Consider the following 21,086-nt stretch of genomic DNA (forward strand, 5'->3'; position numbering starts at 1 on the left):
GAGAGAGAGAGAGAGAGAGAGAGAGAGAGAGAGAGAGAGAGAGAGAGAGAGAGAGAGAGAGAGAACAAGAAATATTTAAAGGAATATAAAATTAAATGACCACTAATGCATTTGGCCTTAATATATCATGTAAAAAAATCTTTCATTATAAAAACCATGGGGCATTGTCTGTCTTTGATTAAACTCATCATTTATGGTTACACTGTGAATGCCTTTTGTTGTTGATGTTTGTTACTCTTAAGTAGTTAAAAGCTTACTTCCCTCTATGTGTGTATTGGATCTTACCATATTTTTTCATGGTACAGTACAGAAAAGATGAAGAATCCTAGAATGGAGAGTGAAAAAATGACTTTTTTATGGTATAAAAAGGTAAGTAGAAGTGACCTTTACAGTCACATATATTTATATGCAAGGAGAGTCCAAGAGTCTAAAACTTCTAAAAGTTATTAAAGCTTTATCTAAAATTGACTGCAAATATTTAAGGAACAATGCACTGCCTATAATTAAGGACAAATTCCCCAGACACAAGCATTTCTAAGTCACAATTGAGCATGAAGTGCTAGGAGCTGACTTGATCAGAACAGGAGGTCACACACAAAAAGGACAAGGGAATTTATACCATCCAAGACCCTCTGCTGTTAGAGAAAGCTGTCATTATAACAGAGCAGAATCACACAACCTTGAAATCCCCAAAGACCTTTCACATATCAAGGGTTAGCAAGTGCCCTCATTATTTTCCAGCTCAAAAATGACTCAAAATGTAATGTGGGGAACTGAAAGTAAGGAGAGGAGCTCTGAATAAGTCATGAAATCAGAGATGAGGGTTCTTGTCTTTTGACAATTCCTTTTCTCCCCATCCTCTTCTTAAATTTACTTGGTAAAAGAGAAAAGTGCTTTCTATTAAATACACACACACACACACACACACACACACACACACATACACACACACACACATACACCTTCCAAAACCTGAAGATGATCATTGAATATTTCTACCTGTGCTCAGAATACAATCATAGGCATCTGCTAAAATTTAAATGTTTTACTGTTCTACATACTTTATTTCTCTCCTAGTCACATCACTTTCCAAGAAATATTGGAAAATTACACCTCCATTAATACTCACCTACCTCCTCTTAGAAGCATCACAGATTGTTTTACTTAGGATGTCTGGCTTAGTGCGTGTAAGATAGTATGTCCTTGTTTATTAATGAACCAGTCTTATTGGTCTTTAAAGCTCTTTTCATGGAAAAACTCTATTAGTTGACAGTATCCAGCCTTAAAGTTTGTTTCATTTTTGTGTCTTTCTATATAAGGATAAATGTTATTCTACATTCTACAAAGTTGGTTATCTTACTGGTTTCTCAGTGCTACCATTTTTACTTCCTTTAACAACTCAAATACATACCACTGGTCACAATTAATTTCTACAGTTCATCTAAGAATGTCATTGCATCTTTCCTGAAGCTATGTACATGATACCACACTACAAACTCTTAGATGTGTAATCCAACTAAGTCAGTGTAAGATTCAAATTGGCAACATTAGAACAAGTATGAATGTTGGATACTGAAGTAATCAGAGTTAAGTGATTATTCTCAAATGCCATTAACATTTGATGTTAGCAAGCACTGTTATCTTAAATGCCTACCTATGGACCAGTGGCTACATTTAGAAAGACACACAGCCTTTATTTAATGACTTGTAATCAATTTTAAAATAAATCAGGAAAGAAAAGACTTAAGAACAATTATCAAATGACTCAAAGATAAATCTAATGACTTTACCTCGCCTCACATTCTAGTTCAACCTTCTGCAATGATATTTTGACATTGTAACAAAGTTTTGTTGTAAAGATCTACAAACAAAAACCATGCAGTAGAGTAAGAAATATTGCAAAAACACATTACAATGATTAAATCTATTTATGATTTTGTATTTTGCTGTATTCAAAGCTCTTCAGGGTATAGGTGGTATATGCTCCCTAAGTTGAATTCATCTGATGCTCTGATGCTTGGTACTGTGTGTATGCACAGACTCTCATGATCTCAGCTCGGCTATGCCATTCTGCCTTCTTTTAATACACATCCAGTCATTTTGCTCTTTCCCAGGTCTCAGGCGATAATTAATTAAAGTTAACTCTTCATTTTCTGCACATTCTATAAAATTTTGTTATTGACCTTGTAAACCTTACAATGACTTATACGCTAACAATCGTAAATTGATTTCTCAATGCCCTATTCATTCTCTGAGCCCTAGCTTGTGGGGTGTTTGATTTTTGAGATTATTATATAATTAGAGCAGCATAGCCTGTATGTTTTGTGATTGATTATCTTTGACATTCTTGACCAACAACACAAAAGTGGACTTGTCATGTATAATATTGTTTTGTTTTGTTTTGCTTTGCTTTGTTTTGTTTTTGATAGATTTTCTTTGGCTCTAGTAGGGAGGACTGACAAATAATATGTATAGGCTTTAGGTGAGGGAGTCAGATGATGACAACTGAAATTCTAGACATTCAAGCATATTTATGTTAAGTACTTCCATAATAGATGCATGCATCATGAAGGAAATACTGAAGTTAGAAATTTATTTCTAGAAACTTAAATAATTCTGTATGGAAGTATAGCGCTAGAGGTTCTCTACAGTCACTGAGTAGCTATAGAACATAAATAATAGCTGTCAGGTGACTATCTCATTTATGGGTATACATATTATTGGGTACATATGACTGAGTTTATTATTTCAACTCAAATATCTTCGTGATGAATGCATCACAGGACACCTCTCATTTGAAGGTAGCACACAGATCTCAGGAAGGATAAATTTTAGCATCATTTAGTGCTCTGTTCCATGTACTGTGTGCTACATTATTTGTGTTCTGCTCTTTCTCTCCTCTCTAAATTTGACTGAGGACTTGTGCTGGCTCTTTTTGTGTCCACTTGCCACACAAACTAGAGTTATTTTAAAGGAGGAACCTTAACTGAATAAATGGCTACATAAGAACTGGGTTATTGCATTTTCTTAAGTAGTGATTCCTAGTGGTAAGGACTAGCTCATTGTGGGTATTACTATCCCTGGGCTGATGGTCTTGGATTCTATAAGAAAGCAGGTATAGTAAGTATGAGTAACAAGCCAGCAATCAGTACTCGTCTGTGGCCTATTCATCAGCTCCTGCTTCCAGGTTCCCACGTTGTTTGAGTATCTGTCCTAACTTTTGTTGTTGATTAACAACACTATGGAATGTAAGCTGAATAATCCCTTTCTACCATAACTAGCTTTTTGGTCACGGTGTTTTTTCATAGAAATATAAACCCTAAGTCATAACTCCATTTGGATATACACTTGCATAGCTGGTTTAGTTAAGTGTTTCCAGTGTCAAAAGAGTACAGGGCCTCAATTGACATTAATTCAAATAAATATATAGATAAGAAAATAGACACATTTTCTAGATCGTGTTGATGGATTTCTGCCTTGCTAATTAATATTTAGACACAGGGAATTACTGTTTAACAGTTTTAATGAAATGAATGGACTGATATAAGGTATTTTCGTCATTTTCCTTAGAAAATTTTGTGTAAAAATTTCTTTCATTTAACATAATTTTACACTTATTTTTGTATGTATGTGTCTACGTTTGTTATTATACACATACATGCATGATATTCTTTGAAGAGCACTGAGACCAACTTGAATGATTTCATGATCTACAGTACAGATACCAGGATAGAACAATTCACTTTAGCTTGATGACAAGCACTTTAACCCAAATACTAAGACAACTGACTGGTCCTAGATATTTCATTTTGAACTATACATTACGTAACTAGCCTTCTGTAGAATTTTGTTGTTGTTTTGGTTTGGTTTTGGTTTTTGGTTGTTTATTTGTTTGTTTGTTTGTTTGTTTTTTGAGACAGGGTTTCTCTGTATAGCCCTGGCTATCCTGGAACTCACTTTGTAGACCAGGCTGACCTTGAACTCAGAAATACGCCTGCCTCTGCCTCCCTAGTGCTGGGATGAAAGGCGTGAGCCAGCACATCAGGCCTTCCGTAGACTCTTACAAACATCTCTGACAATTTAAAAACTAGGTGCTTTGATGTCTTCATAGTTTATCATGTTTAAATTTTCTTGCAATCCTTTCAAATACAAATGAATTGAACAAACTATTTTTTCATAATTTAACTTATACTATCAACAAAAGTTTGAGCTTTTACTTTAATAAATCTGTGACTCTTAAAAATTGTTTCAATATTTATTATTAAAATACACTCTTAGTAATAGTGGAAATAATCACCAGAGGAATGTTTTCTCAACCTTCCTGATGCTATGACTCTTTAAAACACTTCCTCAAGTTGTAGTGACCCCAACTGTAAAATTTTGTTACTATGTCATATTTTTTTTTTCTATTCTTACTTTTCTTACTTCTCAAAATGTAAATAACTGATGACCAGGATGTGTGATATGTGATTCCAAAGGGGCTGGCGATCCACAGGCTGAGAACAGCTGCTCTAAGAAGTTACTGAATTTAGCAGCTTACTGAAAAATAATTATGAAAATCATCAACACTATTCTATCATTAAAAAAAACCTTATTCAGTATTTTTATCAATTGTAATTTAGTTATAATCTAATATATACGTTGCCATTTTATATGAGATCTTTTCTAGGAAAAAAATAGCTTGCTAATTTTGTCTTGGTTTTTAGGGAAAAACGGAAGTCAGCTACTTAGTATGATCTATCTTATTTTTGTCCATAATCATATGTCCTACATTGGGTAGTGCAACTTGGCTTATTTCTCATATTCATTGTCTTACATATTCTCCACTAAGAACTAAAATTTAATAAAGCAGACCTGTGTATTGTACAGACACTCTATGATTATTATATAGAAATGCATATTTAAGCATATGTTCTAAAGGTATGAAATATGCAAACTGAAAAATGAAAATGAAATGAATTTATTAAAATATACAATTTAATCTTTAAATCACAATATTGTATACTTTTTAGAAGTTATAGAAAATTGAAATAAATTACCTTACATCTACAGTGACCTGCAATCATTTTTATACTAGTTAGTATATGAACACATACATCACAAATAAATTTAGGAAAAGCCATTCAAGATGACAAAATCATTCAAGTAACAAATATTTAAGGGATCTTTCAATCAAATACTATATTTTATTTTATCTTATTTTGTTATGTTTTAATATTGGATCCCCAGTAGCTCATGTTGGTCTTGAACTTAGAGTTTGAAGTCCTGGTTCACCTGCCTCAGCCCCCAGAGTTCACAGATTCTAGATGTGCAATACCTCATCTAGAAATATTCAAATTTTATTTAAGCTGAGGAGAAATATTCAAATTTTATTTAAGCAACCCAGTAGAAGGACCAGCAGTCCCAATTAACTGGACCTTCAGGATCTCTCAGACACTGAGCCACCAACCAGGCAGCATACACCAGCTGAGTTGAGGCCCCCAACTTCAGGGTCTGAACTCAGTCAGGGAAGATGAACCTAACCCTCAAGAGACTTGAGGCCCCAGGAAGTGGGGAGGTGTGGTGGGCTGGGATGGGGGTGGGAACATCCTCTTGAAGAATGTTGGGGGGGGGAGTTGTAGGATGTGGAACAGTTGGAGGGTGATCCGGAGAGGGATAAAGTCTAGACTGCAGAAAAAAACTAATAAAATTAAATAAAAAGAAAATGGAATAAATAAACAATTCTTACCTATGAGTAACAGATTTCTACTTAGGAGGACAAGTAAGTTGTAAATGACACATATAAACAAAACCTAAATGAGAAAACAAAAAAGAAAACAAAAATAAATGTTACAGAATAGTATGAGATGAGGAAACAAAGAAACTTAAGATATGTTGCATTGAAAGATATCTGAGACATAATTTCAGCAGAAATAACTGTCAAGAGAGCTGAAGTAGGGCAGGAGCTTGTCCTTCATTCTGAGAGAACATCATCAGGAAGGAGCATGAACCACAGGAGCAACCAATCGGGACATGCAGGGAGAAGATGCAGATCAGTGCTGTGGACAACAGTGTTTGAGAAGAGGGGAGGAGAGAGAGAGAGAGAGAGAGAGAGAGAGAGAGAGAGAGAGAGAGAGAGAGAGAGAGAGAGAGAGAGAGAGAGAGAGAGAGAGAGAGAAACAGAGAACAACTGGAGTCACTTTCTTCCAAAAAGATCACACCTCCTCATCTTTCGAAAACACATAAATAAAAAGACACAAAAGCAAGATATGAAACTAGAAAAGAATAAGAAGTCAGTTACTTGTTGTGTCTGTACACTTAAACTTTACTTATAGAAATAATTAATCATTGAAGTATCAACCAAAATACAAATGCATATTAACACATTTGTCTGATTTGAGGGTCCATTTTAATGATTTTCTTGCGTGTGTGTGTGTGTGTGTGTGTGTGTGTGTGTGTGTGTTTGTGTGTGTGTGTAAACACATAATTTAATTCTCTTCTTTATAGAAATCACAGCATATAAAAGAAAATTAACAACTTAATAATGAAGTTAATTTAACATAAATTTCCAAAAGAATGACAATGCTTTTGTGAACGCCATTTAAAAGAAAAAAATTAAATTTGACATTTTCTGTGAGAAATGTGACAAATTTTTATTTTGTCCGTCATAACACATTCTGTTAATAATTTATCACTCCAGCCTTGTTGATGCTACTCTTCTACTGCTCTGACATTGAGGATGCTGAAGCAGGATGATTAGGTCATACTCAAGACTAACCTGGGCTCTGCAGTGTTTGCAACCCAGACTTGGCTGCAAAGTGAGACTACATACCACAGAGCACAAGCATCTTCTAACAGTGACATTGAGAAAGGAACAAATTGAAGCATTACATTGAACTTGTTACACTGGTCATATCTGTGATATGATTGGCATAAGTAATTTAAATGATGCAATAAAACCTAACCCTCTATGGGCAGCACCAAAAGATAGTGGAAATCAGACAGATCCCTAGTACAGAAGCAAATAAATGTACAAAAGTTAGCATTGCTTGCTCTTTGTTGTCTGTGGATGTGACAGGAGGGGCTATGTTAAATTCCTGCCACCTTCTTGTGATGAACTGTAACCTGGAGTTATGAATTAATATGAACCCTTTTCTCCCCTAAGTTTCCTTTTGTCAGAGTATTTTATCATAGCAACATAAAGGAAACTAGGATAAATGGTTTTAGAGCAGCGGCGACGCCAGTTTTTAATAAATAATAGGATCCTATTGCCTAGACATGATTACTCATAAATTAACCACTGCATTTTGTAAATAGATAGAGACCTAAAAATAATAAATATTTTAAAGAAAGAATAAAGACAAAGCTCAGTTTTCTTCCTGTCTGTGTTAGCATTGAATATAGTTCTATCCATTGTAAGAAGAGATGCATAATTTATATGATGATCAGGACCATGGCTGTAGGAGATTTTAATGAATTACAGAAGAAATATTTCAAAACAATGTCTAGGTCTGAGTATTTGATGAATCATATTGGAATTATTTTATATATAATCCTATACAGAACAAATGAAAACTATTAAATCTTTGTGAAATATCATGTATAGAAATTATAAATTACACATTGAAAAGACATTTTAAGTGAAATTTTAGAACAGCTACAGGTAGATTAGCTATTTACAGTTATCACCTATTTACAATTGACCTATTCACCATCTATTCACCTATTTACAATGATCTCTTCTATGGCTGCTTTTATCTTGATATCAGAGCTGGGGTAATACACTAACCTTCTCATTTTTTGAAAGTATGAACGCTTGCCTGATTTTTCCTCAGCGAAAACAATGGTGCCATGTAAGAGGGACCACATACATTTTCCACTCAGAAGGGTACATCGAAGTAAGATGTAACTCCAGCCCACTGGAAAAATATTATCATTTTTTTAAAAGTCAGAGTAAAATAATATCACAGTAGTCTAAATGACATAGACCGTTATAAGCAAACAACATCAAAAAGCAAAATATCTTTCTGAGTTGTCCATATTTTGAAACATCTTTTCAGCTCAGGATTACCATTTTGATAATGAACTAATATTGCATAATGTATATCTGAAAAGCATATGCACATGCATGCTTTACTTACAGAGTAATAATGCTTTCCTGGAGTTATAATGAAAACAGAAGAGACATACAAGGAGCTTCACCTGTGTGATGACTGTGAGAGAAGATGCAATGAGTATCCATTAAATTGAAAGGATGAGTTGGCTGCTCTAATAGAACAGTGCAAACTAAACTAATCAATATTTTAAAATTCCCCTTAATGCTCTCTTTAGCTCTCACCTTTCTTACTCTCCTCTCTAGCCCTCCTTCTCTCTCTCTCTCTCTCTCTCTCTCTCTCTCTCTCTCTCTCTCCATCCCCCCCTCTGTCCATGTGGCCATGGCCCTCCTCTCTCTTTTTACCTTCTCTCTTTCTCCCTGCCTTTCTACAATAAATATCTAAAACCATAGATAGTCTCTGCTCATCAAAACCCACTGTGCTTGAATGATGGAATAGGCTTTCCCCTAACAAGCCATGTCTAACCTCCAGCACAAAGGCCTTCCTGTGCTCCAGCCACTGACTGGACCAAGGACTCTTGCCTGCGTGGCGAACCACCCAGTGCCCCCTTTCTCCCTGCCCTCTCCTCCCTTTGGCCCTGGGGCACCCATTCTGTTCTCAGTTCTTCCGTGGAATCCAATGGTGTCTGGGATACCCAAGGCTGAGAACCTTATACTTAGGACTGTCCCTTGTCCACCAAGCTGAGGTTTAGTGGCTTCCCACAGCCAGACACCCACCCAGGGCTGCATAGAAAGCATGCTTTCCTGAAAAAAGCTTCTTCCTGAGCACCGGCACTCCGGCAGCACATGGGTTTTCTTCTACACCCTCTTCCCCTACACCCACTACCCGCAATTCTACAGTTGACCAGTACGAACTTATCTTGTATTAGAAATATTTGCAGTTATTTATCTTCATACTCATAGGATAATAAAAAAAGGGTGAAAATTTTAATGTGTATTAATTGTAAATAATTGTAACACATATAACTTTGGTTACACTGTATTGAATGTTGTATAAAATATGTAATTACAGGTAATTAAAACATATTCCAACATATTGATCATTGCAAAGATATCAGTTTAAATGGACGTTTAATGCATTATTTTTATTTATAAGGTTTTATTTAATTTGTGTATTAAAACAATCACTAACAACATTCTAAGACACCTTTTAATGTAAAAGTTAACAAGATAATTATGAAAATTTCAAGGAAATGAAATTAATACTGAACAGCAAATAAGTTTGAAAGACAGTCAGAAATGGAGAACTTATAATGTCCAATTTAAATACATTATTTTAGTATAGTTTTTAGCCACAATTAAAGTAATTGAATATAATAGAGTCCAACAATAAATTTAAGTCTCTTTGGTAAATTTATTTTTGACAAATGTAAAAGTACTTGATTAAAATAAACAGAAATGTTGTACTAATATTTATAATCAAAGAAAAATTAACCAGTATACTCAATTCTTTATTTGACTACGCAAGCATACAAAGAGAGGTTTATTTCTAGTACATTTAAAACTTGGACTATGTATTTGACATAACTTGAAATCCTTTGTAGTTTGTTATTACAGTGTTACAATGGTACTATAGAACAGAATAAACAGCAAAAATTCCCACAAATTTCTTTTTCTATATATCATCATCATCATCATCATCATTAAATTTATTTACCTTGTACCCCAATCTTAGCTTCCTTTTCTTCTCCTCCTAGTCCCTCCCTCTCACTTTCTCTGGCCCCCATACTCATCCTTTTCATAGAAAAAGGTAGGTATCCATTGGATCTCAAACAACCTTTGCACATCAATTACAATAAAACTAAGCATATGTTCTTCCACTGAGGTTAGACCAGGCAGCCCAGTTAGAGTAAAGGGATCCAAAACAGGCAGTGTAGTCAGAGACGGTTTCTGCTCTTGTATGAAGACCCAGTTGCACAACTGTTACATATCTGCCAAGGGCCTATTTCTGTCCCATGCATGCTCTATGTCTGGAAGTTCATTCTCTTTGAGCACCAATGAGCCCAGGTGAAATGATTCTGTAGGTTTTCTTGTGGTGCTTTCATTCCTCTGGCTCCTTCAACCATATTCCCGCTCTTCCATAGGATAGATACTGTGGGCTGCACTTCTTGGCTTGTAGGTTTCTGCTTAAGTTTCCATCAGTTGCTGGGTGAAGCCTCAATGATGATGTTTATCTTAGGCTCCTATCAACGACTATAGTAGAATATCCTTAATTAATAGAGCTAGGGGTATACTCTTTTGTAGCACAATTTGCACCAGTCATCAGTAGTACAGACTCTCAAATTATGATCCATATTTTATTTGGAACAAATTGTATGTCAAAGTTTTTATGGGTATATTGATCCCCAATCCCTCCATTGGAAGTTTTGCCTGGTGTCATAGAGTTTCATTGCTGTGAACAGTCACCATGACCAAGGCAGGTCTTATAAAGGGCATTTAATTCATGCGGGTTTACATGTTTAGAGGTTCAGTCTGCTATCATCGAGGTGGGAGCATGGCAACATCTTGGGAGGCATGGCACAGGAGGAGCTGAGAGTTCTGCCTCTTTTTCTGAAGGCAGACAAAAGACTTGCTTCCAGGAAACTAAGATGGCAGCCTCAACGCCCACACCCCTGTAGTAACACAGTTCCTCCAACAAGGACACACATAATCCAATAAGGCCACCCCTCCAAACAGTGCTACTCCCCGGGCCAAGCATATTCAAAACACCACACCTGGTTACAGGAGATGGCTTGTTCAGACTCCGTGCCCCCATTGATGGAGTCTTAGCTAGGTTCATCCAAATAGATTCCTGGGGGATTCATTGGTCTTAGATTTCTAGCTCATTCCAGAAATGCAAGCCCAATACAATCGTCTCTTATAGTACTCTATCCCTTGTATCCCCCCTCCCTGCTACCCACCTCATCCCTCTTGTTCCCGTCCCCAATCCTGTCAAACTTGGAGTCTCTTTCTCCATCTACTCCTGATGTGTAATCTGTTTCCCCTTCTAATTGTGATTCAAGTGTCCTCTCGTTGGCCCCTCCCTTGTTACTTGGCTTCTTTGGCCCTGTGGTTTGTAGCATGGTTATCCTATAGTTTATGGCTAATATCCACTTGTAAGTGAGTACATACCATGTTTATACTTCTGGATCTCGGTTACCTCAGGATGATCTTTTCTTGTTCCATTCATTTGCCAGCACATTTTACGATGTCATTATTTTTTTAGTGGCTGAATAATGGTATGAATGTGCCACTTTTTCTTTCTTTCTTTTTTTTCTTTTTCTTTTTTTTTTTCCACTCTTTGGTTGAGGGGCATCTAGGTTGTTTCTAGTTTCTGTCTCTTATGAATAAAGTCACTATGAACATAGTTGATGAAGTGTCATGGTGATATGGTGGAGTTTCTTTTAGGTGTATACCCAGGAGTGGTATAGCCCTTGAGTTAGCTCTGTTTCCTATTTTCTGTGAAACCTCCAAACTGATTTCCAAAGTGGTTAATCAAGTTTACTCTTCCAACATCAATGAAGGAGTGTTCACCTTGCTTCATATCCTGACCAGCATGAGTTGCTTATCTTTAGCTTTTGATATTAGACATTTTGACAAGTATACTATGGAATCTCAAAGCTGTTTTAATTTACATTATTCTGATGACTAAGGAAGTCAGACATTTCTTTAAGTGCTTCTTCACTATAAGAGATTCCTCTGTTGAAAATTCTGTTTAGATCTGTGCCACATTTTTAAATTGGGTTATTTGGTTTGTTCTTTATATATTTTGGATGTCAGCTCTCTGACAGATATGGAGTTAATGTCATTTGCCTTATGTAAGTCTAGGCTGACATCTGTGGTCTCTTAGAGACTGCAAGATGTCTTCCCAGGCCTTTCTGACTTTTAGAGTCTTTGCTTAGAAATTGGGTGTAGCTCTAATACCTTGGTCTCTAAATGTTACTTGGCCCTTTTCCCTTGCAGTTTTTAATATTTTTTGTTTGTTATGTACATTTAGTGTTCTAATTATCATGTGGCAGGGTATTTTCCTTTTCTGGTCCAGTCTGGTAAGCTTCTTTCATGTTTATAGGCATATCTTCTTTTTAGGTTAGGGGCATTTCTTCTATGATTTTGTTGATAATATTTTCTGGCCTTTGAGCTGAAAATCTTCTTCTATTCCCATTATAATTAGGTTACTCTTTCCATAGTGTTCCAGATGTTCTGAATGCTTATGCTAGAAATTTGTTATATTTAACATTGTCTTTGACTGATATATAGTTTATTCTAACATATTTTCTAAGCCTGAGATTCTCTCTTCCATCTCTTTTATTATGTTGGTGATGCTTGCATCTGTAGTTCTTATTCTCTTATCTAGGTTTTGATCTCCATGATTCCCTCAGTTTGTGTTTTATTTATTGCTTCTTTTTTCTGTTTTCAGGTTTTGAACAGTTAGATTGTATTTTCCAGTATTTCCCTTAAGGGATTTAAAATAATTTTCTTGTGCTTTGGATTGTTAGAATGTCCAGGGCTCGCTGTAACAGGTTAGCTGAGCTCTGGTGGTGCCATATTAATTACTCTGACTCCTGTTGATTGTGATCATAGGCTGGACTTTTGAGGATATTATAGGTTTAGATACTGATTTCTGAGTTTAGTTTTATTGAATTCTTTCTTTTATTGATTTTTTTCCCCCTTGGTTTCTCTTTCTTCTCTGTCTTCTTGCCTACTTGGCCTGGGGTTCCGGTAACTAGCTAGTCTTCAGATCTAGCTCATGTCTCCCCTGAAACTTTTGCTGCCTACAGGGTCTCTGGAATTTTGGATAACCCTGCCCCTGGGGTCCCTAGTACCAGTGTGGCTTGGGGGGGTCTCTGGTCTTAGAGTGGTCACCTGGCAAACATAATTTTATAGCTGGAAAATGATAATTAGGAGACAGGTTGTAGTTTGAAACTCTTGGGTCTCCTTTTGTAAGACTCTTTTGAGCCTTAGTTTACCAATCCTTAGCTTACTGGGGGGACCCCCTGAATGAAAGGCGCAGAGCTGAGAATAGATGCTAAAAGCAAGAGGAATTTATTTTTCCAAAGCATTGGGATCGTGCTACCCTTGAAGGAGAGAAGGTGACCCCTCCCTGGCCCCCTGCAGCCTTTTTGGTCAGTCTTTATACAGTTTTTCAGAGCAGCAGCCATTAGGCACAATGTGATTGGAAAAGCAGTGTGATTTTTAAATTGATTGGTCTCTAAGGAATGAGGTGGCAGGGTCTCTCCTGTAGAATGTGTTTACAGGCTCTAGACATCCACCCACGCTCACCCTCCCCCATCCCCACTCTCCTACTACCCCCCAACACACCCCTCCTGCTGATGGTCTGTCTGCCCTGTGAAATGTGTTTACCTGGTCTAGGTCTCCCCCACCTGCAGGTGGCCTCTTGTCAGTCGTGCAGAATGTTCATTAGCATTCCAGCATTCCACTTCTGGAGGAGAGAGGTCTGGTAGAATTTTCCAAAAAATTCTTCACTCTAAGGATATTTGGTGGGCAAAGGCTTCAGATGAGGTGTTGTTGTTTCTGATGCTGACAGGCCTTGGGGAATGTAAGCAGAGCAGTGTTATGGGCTGGAAATTAGAGTACAGGGGTTCAGGTGCAGTTTCCCATTGTTGGATATGCCTTAAGGAGTCTTCTTATTTATTTTTGAAGCAAAGTGCCATGCAGCTGAGGCTGGCCTTGGAAGTTTCTACATAACCCAAGGCTACATTAGAATTTCCATCCTCCTACTTCTACCTGCCAGTATGTTGTAATACAAGGAGTGTGACACTATGACTAATTTTACTTTGGGAATTTTTTTTCTTTGTTAAGTGTAATACTCAAGAACCAGCCCAGGGCCTTGTGTATCCTCATCAAGCAATCTACCAACTGAGTTCTTTCCAGCGACTTCATTTTTATTTTTTGTTGAAAGTTTGCAAAGTAGGGGGGATGGTATAGGAAACTTTGGGGATAACATTTAAAATGTAAATAAAGTAAATACCTAATAAAAATTGGAAAAAAAGAAAGAAAAAGAAAGAAAGAAAGAAAGAAAGTTTACAGACAAAACAACTTCAAAGTTTGAGTTTTTTCCCAAATATCACAACTTTATTATACAAGATAAGTGGCTCCTACTATGTTAACTATATTAAAGATTACTAAAGGGATATGCTTAACCTGTAAAAGTGATTGAAATTGAATATTAAAAGATACTGTTAACTATAACCAAGAAACAGGGAATAGAACTGATTGATTTTGGGAACAGGGTTTTGTGTGTGTGTGTGTGTATGTGTGTGTGTGTGTGTGTGTGTGTGTGTGTGTTTCTCAATCATTTAAGCCTTTGGAATGTGCAATTAGAAAAAGCAATCAAATTTTGAAACCATGGAACTGTGTCTTCTCAGGTAACAAGTGCTCCTTGGCAATTTGAACTCCACATTTGCATGAGATGCAGACTTTGCTGAACTGCTGGAATCATCAAAGCGGGCATGGAGTGTGTGTCAAGCCTCCAGTCCTCCCCTGCTGAGCAGGTTTCCAGGAGGCCTTGCAGCTCTGCTTCAGGATCCTAGTCATCTAAGAGGCTGCAGGTGCCATCTTGAGCTCACAAAATAAATGAAGATGACTTTGGCATTCCTTGAAAAATAGTGCTAAAAGAAGTGGGCTGCAGAAATCCGACTCCTAATCTCTCCAAATTTTGAAAGAGGGGAAAATAGAAATGGCGAACAAGTGTGCAATCAATTCTTAAGACCCTTGGATTTCAGGTGCTAAGTAATGTTACATTTTAGCATATTGATTTGTTTTGCGTTTTATGTTAACTGAGTTACAGGAGATAATAATATCAATACCAGTCTATTCTTAGAGTATGATTACTTTTGCTTTTACATACTTTAGACTCTAAATACACCACAGGAAACAGTCAAAACTATGCCTTGACCTCGTGTGTTTGTTCAACTTAATCAGGCCCTGCATCCACAGTCAAAGATAAGAAATTACTGCTTATCATTGTGTAGCCAACCTGTGACACACTTCTTAGAAGAAAACATTTGACAATAACATTTCATTAAAATGACACGGCAAAAGATTTAACATTTTAAATTCAGAAATAAATTATGTGCATCGATACAATTTAAGCTAAATTACTTTCAAAGAAAACAATATCTGTCATAGGAAGAAGGGAAGTAGGTGGGGGGAAGGGGTGGAGAAGGAGAATGGGGAGGACAGGATCAGGTGTGCAAAGAGAGAGAGAGAAGAGAGACCTACAAGGTAAAGAGAACAAATGGAAATCTGCAACTGCCAGGTGTTTACAAGTTGGGGGTGGGGGGAGCATTTAGGATGTCCCAGAGACCTGAGAGGAGGGAGGCTCCCAGTTAATGTGGGTGACCTTAGCCAAGATGCCTAACAGTAGGGAGATAAAACCAGAAGAAAGCATCTCTTTTAGCAAGGCAGAACCTCCAGTGGAGAGATAAAGAAAACAACACCCCCACAAAACTTTCAACCCAAAATTTGACCCATCTAAAAGAAATGCAGGGGAAAAGTTGGAACAGTGACTAAAGAAATGGCCAACCAATCACCAGCCCAACTTGAAACCCATCCCACGGGCAAGCACCCATCTCTGATATTATTAATGACACTGTTATGCTTGCAGACAGAAGCCTAGTGTATCTTTCCTCTGAGAACTTTACGGAGCAGCTGACTGAAACAAATTCAGACACCCACAGCCAAATATTGGACAAAGGTCTGGGATTCTTCAGGAAGAGTTGGGGAAGGATTGAAGGGCCTGAAGGGGAATGGAACCCACAGGGAAACCAACAGAGTCAACTAGACTGAACTTCTGGGAGCTCTCAGAGATTGAAGCACCCACCAAACACATGGGATGATATGAGAGCCACAGCATGTATGTAGCAGATATGTACTTCTCTCTCCTTGTGGGCCCCACAACTACTGGAGCAGAGGCTCTCCCTGAAGTTGTAGCCTGACTGTGGTATTTGTTTTCCAGCAGGGCTGTCTTGTCTGGAATCAATGGGAAAAGATGTACCTAATCTGGGAAAAATTTGATGAGACATGTTGGTGGGATACCAGGGGAGAACCATCTCAGAGGAGAAAGGGAGGGGAAATGGGGGATGAGTATCTGTGAGGGGTAGCATTTTATATGTAAATAAATAAATCATTATTAAAAGAACAAAACAAATCATATTTATATCACTTTGTATTAAATAAAACTTGGCCATGTCACTCCCTCGGTGAGGTGTAAATATCTTCTACACGTGGTCTATTTACCTTTATATTTGTTTAAAGTTATTTTGTGTCTGTTGTCTATGCCAGTTTATTACTCTGTTATTTTAATTCTTGTGACCATTGTAGAAAATATTCAGGATTTTTGTCTGTATAATCTTAATGTATATGTATCCATTATACCTTCATGATATTAATTAATTTCAAAATTTAAACACGAATCTTAATTTTTGTAGGTGATGTTTGTGGTAGCTTTTACCATTTACTCATGGGGCATTCCTTTTTTTCTTTTTTTTTTTTTGGTTTTAGAGCTTTATTTTAGAAAGGCAGGGAGAAAGAGAGATGGTTGAAAGAGGCTAGCCGTGGCCACATGAAAAGAGGGAGGAAAGGAGAGAGAGAGAGAGAGAGAGAGAGAGAGAGAGAGAGAGAGAGAGAGAGAGAGAAGGAAAGCTAGAGAGGAGAGTAAGAAAGGTGAGAGTTTAATGAGCTCATGGGGCATTCTTACAACAGACATCTTTGTTACTGGTTAGAATTTCTATGTTTTGCCTTCTAAATTTTCCATTTTCCCCATGTTTAGATTGTTATGAAACTGGGATACCTTCATGGCTCCAATGTTCCACAAGATAGTTCACAGAACTGTAACCTGAATTTGTATCTCTCTGTGATGGAAAGCATGATCTAAGCAGCACAAAATATTATCTAACCTTGTATGTCAGTGTTAGAATAAGACCTTTATTGTCTCATCTCTGATCATCTAATTCTATTCACTTTTTAGTAAAATTTTCTTGTCTATAAGCTATTTTCTCTTCTAGAGCTTCATATCTTACTTATTACTATCAAACAAACTGCAAAATTAAGAATAACCAACTTTCAACTTAAACAAAAAAATATTCTTTCCTTAAAAGCTATTCTTATTCTCTAGCCCCTCCACAGAAAGAAAATTCTCAGATTTCATTTTTTTAAGGCAGGAAAAAGGTAAGAGACAGTAGTATGCAATGGGATCAAAATTCGGAGTCTTGTACACTTTTCTCCTGCACCTCTGAGCACCACCATTATCACCACAAAAAGTCATAATCCTACTCTGGAATAAATTATGTACTGAGTTTATATTGCTTCATAGCAATGAACATATAGTCTGACACTAGCATAAACATAAGAGTTTTACAGAATTATTCTGCAATCTGTGAATACGGATATTGGATCTGTTTGCTGAGCATTTCACACTTCCTCATTAAAATAAATTCTCATTGACCTAGCAGAAGCTTGAGCTATATTGTCTCCATAATGACAGAATTATCCTCCAAGGTTCTTTAAGTTGTAAGCTAACTTACGTTTTCATGGTTGGAAGATAAGATCTCCAATATTTTGTTGTTATTGATTTGCTTCTCTGAATATTATAGTTGTATCCTAAGAAGAGGAGATTATTTACAAAGCCAGGGGAAGAAACACTCTCCAGACAATTATTTTAAGTACAAAAGGAAAAACAATATCAAAGAATGACTACACCAATAACTTTGACATGCAAACTAACTGACTCAACCTATCCTTGATGACTAGCCATTATCAGAAGTTTGCCATACAACTGTGTAGTATTTTGTCTATTTTCATCACATAATCAGCTAATCATGCCATGTAACATTGTGATCTTAGCTTCCAATCAATTCTGAATAGTCAGACAAAAATCTGCTCTATGAGTCCTTACTTTCCATTATAAATTATTTTATTTGTTCAAAATACATATCTTATAGGCATTCAAAGACATTTCAACAGTTGAGTCCTAAGTATGTCTGCAGTTCCAACAGTGATTTCTGGGAAAATTGGCTTGGGCTGGTAGTCTATTACATTCAAGTATTATTGTCTTTTGATTGCTTTCTGCCTGCAGTACATTTCATAGAACAAGGTGTTTGTGGATAACTGACACATCCTTTTGCTTCATTTTCCTGTCTCTCTTTTGTTCATGCTTGATTTCACAATTGTTTTTATTGGTTACTCTGTTATTTATGTTTCAATTGTCCCCCTTCTGTCTCCCTTCCACAAATCCTCTATCCCACGCTCCCACTCCTTGGCCTCTATGGTGTGATCCCTCCCACCCCCTCTAACCTCACTGCTCTAGTATTCCCTTATAGTGGGGCTTCAAGCCTCCACAGGACCAAGGGCCTCTCCTCCCACTAATGCTACGTAAGACAATCTTCTGCTACACATACAACTGGAGCCATGGATCCATCCAATGTATACTCTTTGGATTTGTAATTATTGATACACAGTAGCCCTCATTTCTTTTAAACTCTATCGAATAAATTATCAGCAAGATGATGAATTAATACTGACAATATAGTAGGAAAACAGAGTAGAAGATTATCAAGACCAAAGTAAGAGAATATCATGAGCACAGAAACAAAAAAAAAAAGTTAGAAAGGAAAAAATCTTAGGAGATATGATATCTAATTCCAGGTGTCAACTTGAATAAATTAAAATATTCACAAGTAGTCAAAAAAGCATTATTTCTTTGTTAAGGTGTTTTAGAACAGATTGACATTTTACTTCATACACTAAGAACGGCCATTTTTATCAATGGGTAGATGCCAGCTATACAGAAGAGGGTCTTTATAGAAGGAACATTAGGAATGTTGAGTTCAGTTTCTTTTTCTGAGTGGAACAATCACGTCCTTGCTTGTACATTTCAATAACTCAGGTTCTATAGCTCCTAGACCCTAAAATTTGTATAACTATCTACATCTTCTCTTCATTCTATGACCTTAAACTTCAGATTGTTACACAACCAGATTTCCATTTTTTGAAGCTGTTTTACTTGGACTGAACCAGCCTCCCACAACTGTAGCTGACAGATCTATTGTGAAAATTATTGTTTTATAATCACCATGTATTTCTGCTTCAGAAATAATCTAATGTCTTCTATCATCTATCTATCTATCTGTCTATCTATCTATCTATCTGTCTATCTATCTATCTATCTATCTATCTGTCTGTCTATCTATCTATCTATCTATCTATCTATCTATCTATCTATCTATCTATCTATTCTTATATCATGTAAAGTATACCATTGCCTGTCATAGAATCTTAACTAATGTTTAAGATTAATATTGTCACTGAGATGCCCTTACATTTCCCTTTAAAATTACTCAGAACAAAAAAAATCCTTGCTAACTGGTAGATTTGTTTTTAAAATTTGAGATAACTGCTGTGGGTTATTAGTGATATAAACATATTATATAAAAACCTATTAAATAATTCTTCTTTAAGCAGTATATTGTTTTAGATATGTATAATTACTTAGCTCATAAACCAACTCATATATTTATTTTATTGTGCATACTGAACTTAACTTTTATTGTTTGAGACCTATTGTCCTAAAAGTGTACTTGAGGTTGTTGTCCTGAATCCTGCTTAATGTGTTATTGGGGATATGCTAGCCTCACTATTTTCATCATCCAAACATGCACCTCTGATAGACCTTGCTCTAGTGATGAATACCTTCTGTATCTTATTTAAACACAGGAGCAAAATGACTACTGAGATCTCATAAATTATTAGTGTGACTGAGAAATTGAATTTTGAATTTTATTTGATTTTAATTAATTTAAAACTAAAACTCACTCAACACTAGGTGCTGCATAATGGTCAGCACTTGTTTCAGTTTCTAAGCTGCAGATTTCTTATTACCTAAATTAAAATTAAAAAAGACATTTATCAATGCCAACTTGCATGCATGATCTTCGAAAAGAAGCTATAGAATAAATACATGAGTTCTTTGAGAAATCCTGCCTTTGATCAATGGAATTTTAGTGGATTTCATCTGGTGTGCCAAATGGAAGATGCCACCAGTGGTTGGAGAACAGTGGTGTTCTGAAGGTTTCATTGGTTGCTTCTCTTGGCACTGAAAGATCTAGTCATGTACAGATTTGGCAAAAGGACGCTCACTCAAAGCATCAACTACTTACTGTCTTGACCTAAACCAGACATTCCTCTTTCCATTCCATGTGGTCATAGATGTGAGAAACATAATGATAGATATGTGAAAATCAAAGTATTGAGACATTAGGACTTGGAATGATTGATTCCTGCAGAGTGGCTCAGTTGCTCAGAAAAGAAACTAGAAATTTCTAAGCTAATTCTGATTGATAAAAAAGGAGAGGAGGCATTATGAGGAACTCTGCATTTAGTGAAGGGATATAAAATGATACTATCATTTATAAATGTATACATATATGCATAATCTACCTACCTATATATGTACATGTATATATGTGCATATATGTGTGCATGTGTGTAATAATTATTCATTGTTGATAGTAGTACTTAGTTTAATATTAAGGGAAACAGTTTAGCTGTCTTATACTGAGATAAGCTTATATCTCATAATGTTTATTCTTTTCTCTTCAGTTGAAAAAAATTGTATTGTATGTTAGTTAGTACACATTGTAGAGTTATAATTACTATCTGATTGGACTTGAGGAAGAAACCAGGCCATACCCATATTAAGAACATATTTTATTTTTCTGCTACAAACCTAATCCTGAGTACTAACATTAATATTAACATTGAAAAGGCCTTTAATCAACAATAAAGAACATCAATTAATGTACTATAATTTGTCTTTCACAGCATAAGTTGAAGTTAGAAAAAGCTTTCTTATAATAAATACCAAGCTTTTTATATCAAATTTTTGCTGCCTGATAAAGTCAGAGGTGTTAAAATGCTTACAACTTTTGGACGTTCATTCTCTCTCTCTCTCTCTCTCTCTCTCTCTCTCTCTCTCTCTCTCTCTCTCTCTCTCTCT

This window comes from Mus pahari, chromosome 13, assembly GCF_900095145.1.
Source record: "Mus pahari chromosome 13, PAHARI_EIJ_v1.1, whole genome shotgun sequence".
Classification (NCBI taxonomy): Eukaryota; Metazoa; Chordata; class Mammalia; order Rodentia; family Muridae; genus Mus; species Mus pahari.